Below are 9269 nucleotides of genomic sequence, written 5' to 3' on the forward strand. Positions count from 1 at the left end.
CTAGACATTAGAGTGAGGCAAGTAAAGCACTGATCTCTGATGCAAAACTTAAGAGAGCACCAGAAAATTCAGTAATCAAAATAAATCATATTTTAATAAAACATTTTAAAATAAAAATTAATGCATAATCCAAAAAGGACTTGACACAGCACTGTTACTTATCCTATCTTCATTTAAAATTTTGATATTTTGCTCATCATGAATTTTTTTGCAATTAATATTAATTTTAAAAAATATTGCATTAAATATTATTTTCCTTGATTACTGGGATTTGAGTACCTTCTTAATTTTGTATCCAAGCATGTTCATCTCAGTTCTTTTGCTATTGTTTACTGTGTTCTCTTGGAAAGCCAACTGCCAGTACCTGGATGGGGATCCAGGTTCTTGGTAACAAGTTCAGTTGTAGCCCTGCCCACTGCGAGAAGGGTGGAGGGAAACACCAAGTTCTGGTTGGCTCACTGTCCAGACTACCCAGAGGAAGCACTTTTGGACAATCCCCGTATATGTATATACATATACATATATTCATTCTTCCCCAAACTCCCCTCCCAACCAGGCTGCCACATAACATTGAGCAAAGTTCCATGTCCTATACAGCAGGTCTTTGTTGGTTATCAACTTTAAATACAGCAATGTGTAAGTGTCCATCCCAAACTCCCTAGCTATCTCTTCCCCCATCCTTCCCCCCAGGGAACTATAAGTTTGCTCTCTAAGTCTGTGAGTCTCTTTCTATGTTGTAAATAAGTAATTTCCATCATTTCTTTTTAGATTCCACATATAAGGGATGTCATACGATACTTCTCTTTCTCTATCTGACTTACTTCACTCAGTATGACAATCTCTAGGTCCATCCATGGGCAACTAATTAATTTTTAGAAAGGAATTCTATGCATCTCTGAAAAAGAATGAGATACAAAAAATGAACAAAAAGCAAGATATGGAACAATTCACATGTCTCCATTTGCAGTTTTAAGAATGATACATGATATTAGTGATTAATAATTATCATTCAATGCTTTCTATGTGCCAGGCTCATTTAACCTCCATTAACACTTTATGAGACTAATACTATTATTATCCCCATTTTACAGACAAGGAAACTAAAATCCAGGGAAATTAGATAACCCTTTCAAGGTCACCCAGCTAGCAACTGGAGAAGCCAGGGTTTGGACACATAGATAGTATATTCACAAATAGTTTATGGAAAGACATAACCAAAACCCTTAATATTTATCTCTGCCCAGTGAGACTGAAAATCTATGTTCTTTTAGATTGTTTGAGCTTTCTTTTTACAGTTAGGGTGTCCAGATAATACAGGACATCTATTAAATATCTGAATTTGAGAAAAAAAAAATATTTGTAGTATAAGTATATCCTATACAGCATTTGGGACATACTTACGCAAAAAGAAATCTTCTGTTGTTTTTCTGAAAGTCAAATGTGACTGGGTGTTCTATATATATATATATATTTTTGCTATATCTGACAACCTACTTATGGTGACCTTTTCTTTGGCAAAGCCAGAAATTCCCTTGGTACTGCCATCATGAAATATCAGTTCTCCATCAGAGTGCCACCTTTGATAAAGTAGGATTTCAACAGGTGGCCTAACTCAGATATTGAAGTTAATTGATTAACTTATGACATTAATTAGGGATGATTCAGAAACAACCATGTCTGAAGCTCTGTCTACCCTTGATTTTTGACTGAAATGTGATGCATCATCCACCAGGAGAAAATTCAGGGGCCTTTGAAGATACAACTTGGCTCTTCACCCTGGTCCAGGGAGAGGCTTTTGTTCTTCAAGCACCCTGTCGCTAAACAGCAGGCGTAGATTTTAATGGGCATGTTGGACCCTGTAGACAGATGCCCCACATTTGGACTGTATCAGAATTTGTATAGAGTCGGAACCACACACTGCCTCGGAAGCAGTACTTGCCGCCCTTCCTCTGGGTCCCTATCAGCAATCATTGTAGGAGGTGTATCTCCGTGACTGATGGAGGCTAGCGCCTTTTGGGGATTCCTGAGCGAGAGGAAAGAGTTGGCCTCAGGATTCTCCTCCTGAGGATGCTGAAGCCCAAGCTCCTTTTGAATGTTAGTTATATCAGCTGCTTATTGAATCCAAATGGACGTCAAGTATTTCTGCGTCCCAAGCTGTGCAACGGGAATTGGTCGCGTTCAAACAAACACAAGCTCCCTTGTTAAAGAAGAGGAACCCCAGTGATAGGAAAGCCCAGCCCCACCAATGTTCGTCTTTCCTCCTGGCGCTGCAGAAGCCAGCCCTGGGCAAGAGCGCCCCCTGCAGACACCCTACATCACTGCCGAGGAAGCGTTGTCTTAGAGCTGAGGTTTCCACCCTCCTTTAAAACAGCCTTCAGCAGCAAACATCCTACACCTAGCCTGAGGTTGGGGCTATTTCCAGAGGAGCATGAGGGGTCTCATCCCTGTCCAAGGTTAAAGGCAGTCCCATGACATGAACCTGGGCTCTAGAGATAAAAACGGGACAGTCTCTTAGTTATTCAAGTTCTTGGGCTGTGGTTAAATGTTTACACCATTGGCTTGGCTGCTTGATTCAACTGACTGGCAGCTTTCACAAAATTAAGCTCCTGGTTCCTCTTGTGGATGCCACTAAATCCCTGGTAAGGAATCTTGTTGGAACAAAGCCGGAGATACTTTGACAAGATGAGGGAGGCAGGCAAGCCGACACAAGAACAGAGTGATCACAAGCGAAAACGAATGCTCTCTTGGCAAGGGTCTAATGTATTTAACAACCATCATACTACATTCAACAGCCCCATGAGGTTGGCCTTCCCCTACCTACTTCTGTGCCTGGAGGTAACGCCCTGCCTACTGCTGAAAGGTACATAATTTTCCCTGCTGCCCAGCCCATCAAGGCCAAAAGTATGTTCTCGGAACAATTAATGCTTAATTAGTAAAAGCTGCCATTATAGAATCAACTCTTAGGAAGCTTACTAAGGAAGCTGTTGCAGAAATATGATATTCCTGATTCCTTATATCTGGTGATGACACCTGTAAAAGAACCTGGTAAATACAAATAAGGAGTTTTTCAGTTTTTTTGATTAATTCATTAATTTGGCTGCCTTGTCATAGTTACTGTGCGCGGGCGTCCCCAAATAAGTTTTAAATTTAGCTTTGGTAAAGCACAAGTGCCTCAAAGAATGCAAAAGAGTGGGGAAAGAATTATGAACTTGGAAAAATAACAACTAAACATATGAATCTAAAATGAAGTTTCCCTCTGCCTTTTGGGTTTTACACAATGTGGGCAACCAGCCTGATGATAATTCCCTGAGTAATCTGGGACAGGAACTTATTTCACAATTCACCAGAAATATTAACGTAAAAATGAAAACGCCTTTTAACCAAATAGTAGGTAAATTATAAACTTACTAGCTGGGAATCAATCAGGATAGTGAGAAGGAGGGAGGCCCAGGAAATGCTGAATATGATCATAATCACAAATTTAGTATCTAAATCATGTGAGGAGTCTCATTGAATTTCCTCTGCTAATATAGCTCATCTGATCTTGTTTCTTTTAATCATGGCTCCTGCTGGTCAAAGACCAATCCTTGATGTATGTGGCATTATTCCCTCCATTGCAAAGCAGTATAACCTACAGCATGACTCCTCATGCATTAGTTGTGGACTAACTGAACACATAAGAATCTCCCAAGCCAGAGTGAGGTATATAATAGAGAATAGCCAGGTACTCTAACTAATAATATTGGATTCCCTGGTGGCTCAGATGGTAAAGAGTCTGCCTGCAATGAGGGAGACCAGAGCTCAATTCCTGAGTCGGGAAGATCCCCTGGAGAAGGAAATGGCAACCCACTCCAGTATTCTTGCCTGGTAAATCCCATGGACAGAGGAGCCTGGTGGGCTACAGTCCATAGGGTCACAAAGAGTCAGACATGACTGAGTGACTTCACTTTCACTTTCATCCAGTCTTTGCGGATAGAAGATTATGTGAGTGTAAGCTCAACTACGGAAGGATTCATCATTCCATTGGTAACAATAAGTAATGGATCAAAACAAATACCAATAGTAATTAGTGTATACAGGCCCTAAATCATTGGGTATGACTTTTTAAAAGTATACTAGTGGTGCCCTTTTAGAAATACAAAGTGAATACATCCATCCCTTCTAGTCTACAGTGAGTTTGTTTAACTGACTCAACATGGGAGGGAATTCTATTCCTGCAGGTTCTCACAGTGGGTGCCATATTGCACTAGTCCCTTGACAGTAGGAAAAGATAGGACCATTTACCTTTCAGGCAAGAGAGTAAGTGTGTTCTATGAGAAATCTGACCAGACTAAGGGGAAAGACCTAGACATACTGACCTCACAGATTTCCCAGTGAAATGTCCCAGGCAGATCATCCTATAGCAAAGTCCACAATTGATATACCCTACCCATGCATTCAGAGCATCTTGTCAGATTTTTAGTCTCCCACTCTTAAAAATAAGCCAAAAACCACAGATTACAGCCTCTAGCATAAGAAACAACAAAACTAATAGAAAAGAAGAAACCTGGGTAAAACTGAAACTATATAGGAGGGAAGAAGACTCCAACAACAAAACAAACCCACAACCACACCTATAATTTATATCCTCAGAGACACACTATTGAAACCATAAAAGAATACGATATTATTTCAAAGAGTCAATGAATGAGTTTGAAATCTGAGAAATCAAAACTGGAAAGAAGAAATAAAAAACTGATCAAAAGAGGAGGAGAGGGAGGCTCAAGAGGGAGGTGATATAGGTATAACTGTGGCTGTATAACCAATACAACATTGTAATCTTCTTCCAATTAAAAAATAAAGTAAACAAAAAAGAAAAATTGATTAAATGGAAATCTCCCAGAAAGAAAAGCAGAGAGAGGGAATTCCCTGGCGGTTCAGTGGTTAGGAGTTGGCACTTTCACTGCTGGGGCCCAGGTTCAATCCCTGGTTGGAGAACTTTGATCCTAAAAGCTGTGTGGTGCAGCCAAAAAAAAAGAAAAGCAGAAAGGCAAACAGATGGAAATAAGAAAAAAGATACGAGAAATAGAAGACTAGCCCAGGAATTACAGGAGGAAAGAAAAATAGGAGAGAACATTATCTTTAAAAACTAATTCTTTAAGATGTCCCAGACTGCAAGGACATGAGTTTTCACACTGAAAGGGCCCTCTGAGTGCTCAGCATCAGTGAATAGAAATTGACCCACATTGAGTCATATCACTGTGAAATTTCTAAGGATAAAAAGAAGATCCTTTAGACTTACAGAGATAGAATAACTGATCATAAATAAAGAATTAGAAATCAGAATGACTAGATTTCTCAATAGATATATTAAAAGTTAGAAGACAACTAGGAACTGCTTTCAAAATTCTGGAGGGTGCTCGCTTCGGCAGCACATATACTAAAATTGGAACGATACAGAGAAGATTAGCATGGCCCCTGCGCAAGGATGATACGCCAATTTGTGAAGCGTTCCATATTTTTTTTTAAAAAAAGAGAAAATAAAATTCTGGAAGAAAATTATTTCCAACCTCTAACTATATACTCAGGCAAACTATCATTCAAGCAGCAGAGTAAAATAAAGGTAATTTGATAATTGCAAGGTCCCCAAAATGTATTTCTCATGCAACCTTTCTTTGGAAACTACTGAAATATCTGGTTCATCAAAATAAAGGTGAATCAAAGAATGAAGAAGATAAGAAGACACAGAATCCAGGACACAGGAACTGCAACACCAGGAGGATAAAGGGAATCTTAAGGACAATGGAGATTGGAGATTCCAAAGAAAATCTGGAAAGAGATTTCAGAATGTTGGCTATGTACCAGGCAGGTGTGGATCTAGGCTTTATGGAGCCTGAAGCTTATACAATTTGGGGATCCTCTTTAAGAAAGTAAAATACAAAATTACAAATACAAATGTTGGTATGAAAATGAATATTTATGTATTGATAGAATGAGAAATCACAACAAACTAGAAATTTGAAAGAGCTGACAAATACTACAAACATCATAAAAATCCAGAAAAATAGAATATTATTTTACAAGTTAACTACTTGATTCGTTTCTAATACCTTTACTCTATATTTTTCAGCCGCATAATTTTTTTCCCAATAATTTATTATGAAAAATTTTAAACCTATGGAAAAAGTTACAAAACCCTTACAATAAATACCAATACCTATCACCTAAATTCTACAGTTACCATTTTACTATACTTAATTTATCAAAGATCTGTCAATCTATCCAATTCTTCAACAGTCCATCAATTCATCTTATTTTTTGATGCATATCACATGGAACAATTTGCAGGTGTTAGTACATTTCCTGGCATCTAACTCAGCATGCATGCCCTTAATAGGAGATCAATTTTTTTTTTTTTACAATTCTTGCCCTTTTTTCATTTGAGGTAAAATTTGCATACAATGAAATGTAAAACTCTTAAGTGTATGCTGTATACTTTTTGGTCATCTCTACATATGACGAAGATTTTGTGATATTTTTCTCTGGAGAGAATATGGAGATAATTCAGTCTTCTCTCCAGCATGATTAATCAAAATTTGTTTTTATTATCAATAGTAGAGATGTATATAAAACAAGCAACTTTTACACATACATAGTGCTATTTGTATTACTGATACAGGCTTAAACAGAATTCTGATAAATTCTATTTAGATGTTTCACACCAAAAAAGAAAAATTGTACAGTGCATTTATAATTCTATGTGTTGCATTAATCAGTATATTCCTGACAGAAGAAAACTAAATTGTTAGAAACTGAATCCATCACTTACATTTCATACATCTGATACGTGGAGAAAACTTTTCCACAGACTATCTTCCAGCTCCATACATTCAGATCTTGTTTTTCTGCCCCTAGTCACCTACTTCTGCCATCAGGCACCATAGGACATGTTCACATCTTGTTATAACCTCTGCCTCTGCACCTTCATGTTACAACCCAGGGTGAATTAGCATAGTATTAATAGAAGGTAGGAATATTCCTGACTTGGCACACTGGTGAAGAATCCGCCTGCCAATGCAGGTAAACATAAGAGATGCGGGTTCCATCTCTGGGTGGGGAAGATCTCCGGAGGAAGAAATGGAAACCCACTCCAGTATTCTTGCCTGGAAAATCCCATGAACAGAGGAGCCTGGTGGGCTACAGTCTATGGGTTGTAAAGACACAGTTGAGTGACTGAGCACACACACACACACACACACACACACACACACAAATATTCCTATAGCAATTCCTACTAGGATGACTGACAATAACCAAACGTGTGACTACAAACTACATAAATAATCCAACTAAATACAAGCTGAATGGATCTCCAACCTAATTCCTCTTGGTTGGATCCCAAAACTGTAATGTGAGAGAAAATGTGACATAGGGAAAGAGGAATAGGAAAGAGACAATGTATTTAACCAAACACAGTTAAAATTTCTCTCTTTTCAAATTATACAAAACTCGTGTATCATGTGGATACATTGCTAAGGCAAATGAAGGCTCTTGAAGCTTAAGCTTCATAGTGTCATGGAAAATCTACTGCTGGCTCTAGGCTAACAGGACAGCCAGTCCATTCAGGGTTTCTTTTTTTTATTTTGGCCACAAGGCAAATGGGATCTTAGCGCTCTGCTCTGACCAGGTATCAAACCCGCTCCCCGTCGCCACCCCCCCCCCCGCGCATTGGAAGGCAAAGTCTTAACCACTGGACCACCAGGGAAGTCCCATGCGTTACCACTTTGGAGGAGGTCAGAAAACTCCAGTAGAGATTTCTACAAGATAAAATTTAAAGGTAACTGGATGTGTCTCAGTATAAGAGACTTAGACAATTGGTAGAGAACTGGAGCTTGAACATCCTGGTGTGTTCAGAGAAAATGATGAAAATGAAAAATAAGATAATTATTAACACCATGAAAAATAAAAAGTTATTCAGGAAAAGAAAAGTCATCATAATTTACTGGTTGGCTCAGCTATAAAAAACTTTTATCAGCATGATAATGTAAACTCTGAAAGTTTGCCTATCTAAATGACAAATATAACTATATTAGGAGGGTAGACGGAGAAGGCAATGGCACCCCACTCCAGTACTCTTGCCTGGAAAAGCCCATGGACGGAAGAGCCTGGTAGGCTGCAGTCCATGGGGTCGCTAAGAGTTGGACACGACTGAGCGACTTCACTTTCACGCACTGGAGAAGGAAATGGCAACCCACTCCAGTATTCTTGCCTGGAGAATCCCAGGGTCGGGGGAGCCTGGTGGGCCACACAGAGTCGGACATGACTGAAGCGACTCAGCAGCAGCAGCAGCAGTAGCAGCAGCAGCAGGAGGGTAGAGGAATATGAAGGTGGGGGCAGGGGATGAAAGAGAGTGAAATCTTCTTCTTTCCTAACAGGAAGTGCATAGATGATGCCTAAAATGGAAAAAAAAATCAAGAAGTAATACAAGAAAGCTATTTTGAAATATGGCAGCAGCTAAAATAATTCAAAGTGATTGCCTCTGAGAAGACAGAAATGGGGGGGAAAGGGACTAGGGACTGCTCTGCTTTTTTTCATTGTTTTTAAACAAACTTCGTAGAACAATGAAATTCTTGACATTTGCACATGTATAATTTTGACAAAAATTAAAAACACTCATCCCCTGTAGTCTCGGGATTCTAACTCTAAAGACTTTATCTGTCCCACAGACACACTTACATGTGCATAATAACATTTTTACAAGGTCATTTATTGCCATATGGTCTGTGAGAACAAAAGACTGGAAATGATTTAAACATCATTAATAAGGGATTGTTAAATAAATCAAACATATATTCACTGGAATACTACATAGTCTGTGGAGGAATCTCCTAAATGAAAAAGTGAAATGCAGAAAATATGCATATATGCTACCACTAGCATAAAAACAAAAATATACCAGCAATATACAGAAACTCTCTAGAAGGACACACAAGAAATGAAAACAGTAGTTGTCTCCAGGAGAGCGAACTTAATGGCTAAGTTCAAGTGGCAATATTATCTATTAGAAAATAAAATTTTAATTAAAAAGCTTTAATACAAGATGGAAAAACACAGAATTAATTAAACGAACCCAACAACAAGGCAAAGGGATATCTGCTAACAGTAATCGTAACAGTCAGGGTTCTGCAGAGAAACAAAGCCAATAAATACACATCTCCAGGACCAAGCTTGATGTCAGTATCAGCCAGGAACAACATAGTCTCCAATGCACTCGCAACTTCTAAATCTCA

General features: G+C 38.7%; 1 non-coding gene across 1 annotated transcript; it reads left to right on the plus strand.

Moving 5' to 3' along the window:
• The first annotated feature begins 5395 nt into the window (after positions 1 to 5395).
• Positions 5396 to 5502, plus strand: LOC145519221 (U6 spliceosomal RNA). The gene has a single exon (XR_014063639.1). It is a non-coding gene; the product is annotated as a U6 spliceosomal RNA (small nuclear RNA).
• Positions 5503 to 9269: the final 3767 nt, after the last annotated feature.

Source organism: Giraffa tippelskirchi, chromosome 8 (genome assembly GCF_054371585.1).
Source record: "Giraffa tippelskirchi isolate mGirTip1 chromosome 8, T2T-mGirTip1v1.2.pri, whole genome shotgun sequence".
NCBI lineage: Eukaryota > Metazoa > Chordata > Mammalia > Artiodactyla > Giraffidae > Giraffa > Giraffa tippelskirchi.